At 40.2% G+C, this 1036-nt stretch overlaps 1 pseudogene; it reads right to left on the bottom strand.

Moving 5' to 3' along the window:
* Window positions 1-700, bottom strand: part of LOC105536624 — an 18860-nt pseudogene extending 18160 nt beyond the window's left edge.
* Between the last annotated feature and the right edge of the window lie 336 nt (window positions 701-1036).

The following is a 1036-nucleotide window of genomic DNA, read 5'->3' as shown; positions in this document are numbered from 1 at the left end:
AAGCTTCTTTCCAATTTCTCTCTGAGCATATTGCCTTTTTCACCATAGCCATCCACGGGCTTTCAAATATCACTTTGCAAATTCCACAAGAACAGGCTTAGCCAACGACTTCTTGAGGAGAAAGCTGTAACTCTGTGAGAAGCTTTCTGAGAAACTGCTTAGTGTTCTGTTAATTCATCTCACAGAGTTACACCTTTCCCCTCAAGAAGCCGTTCGCTAAGCTTATTCTTGTGGAATTTGCAAAGTGATATTTGGATGCCCATAGAGGGCTCTGGTGAAAAAGAAAACATCCTCAGAGAAAAACTGGAAAGATGCTTTCAGAGAAACTGCTTCATGATATGTGACTTCCACTCACACAGTTACAGGTGTATTTCCTGGATCTGTTTGCTAGCCTTATTTCTGTGGAATCTGAGAACGGATATTTTGGATCCCTTTAAAGTCTATAGGGCCAAAGGCAATATCCTCCGATAACAAAGAGAAAGAAGCTTTCTGAGGAACTCCTTTGTGTTCTGTGAAATCATCTCACAGAGTTACAGCTTTCCCCTGAAGAAGTCTTTCGCTAAGACTGTTCTTATGGAATTTGCAAAGTGACACTTGGAAGCCCATGGAGGGCAATAGTGAAAACGGAAATATCCTCAGATGAAAACTGGAAAGAATCTTTCTGAGAAACTGCTTAGTGTTCTGTTAATTCATCTCACAGTGTTACAGTTTTCCCCTCAAGAAGTCGTTTGCTAAGCCAGTCCTTGTGGAATTTGCAAAGTGATATTTAGAAGCCCTTAGTAGGCTATGGTTAAAAAGAAAATATCCTCAGAGAAAAACTGGAAAGAAGATTTCTGAGAAACTGCTTTGTGATATGTGACTTCCACTCACACAGTTACAGCTGTATTTCGTGGAGCTGTTTGCTAGCCTTATTTCTGTGGGAACTGAGAACTGATATTTCGGATCCCTTTGAAGACAATTCGGCCAAAGGAAATATCCTACGAAAACAAAGAGAAAGAAGCTTTCTGAGAAACTTCTTTGTGTTCTGTGAAATCAT

The sequence above is a fragment of the Mandrillus leucophaeus genome, unplaced genomic scaffold (genome assembly GCF_000951045.1).
Source record: "Mandrillus leucophaeus isolate KB7577 unplaced genomic scaffold, Mleu.le_1.0 Scaffold1614, whole genome shotgun sequence".
NCBI classification, from domain to species: domain Eukaryota; kingdom Metazoa; phylum Chordata; class Mammalia; order Primates; family Cercopithecidae; genus Mandrillus; species Mandrillus leucophaeus.
The sequence above is the reverse complement of the archived record's forward strand: the minus strand, read 5'-3'. Positions and strand labels throughout refer to the sequence as shown.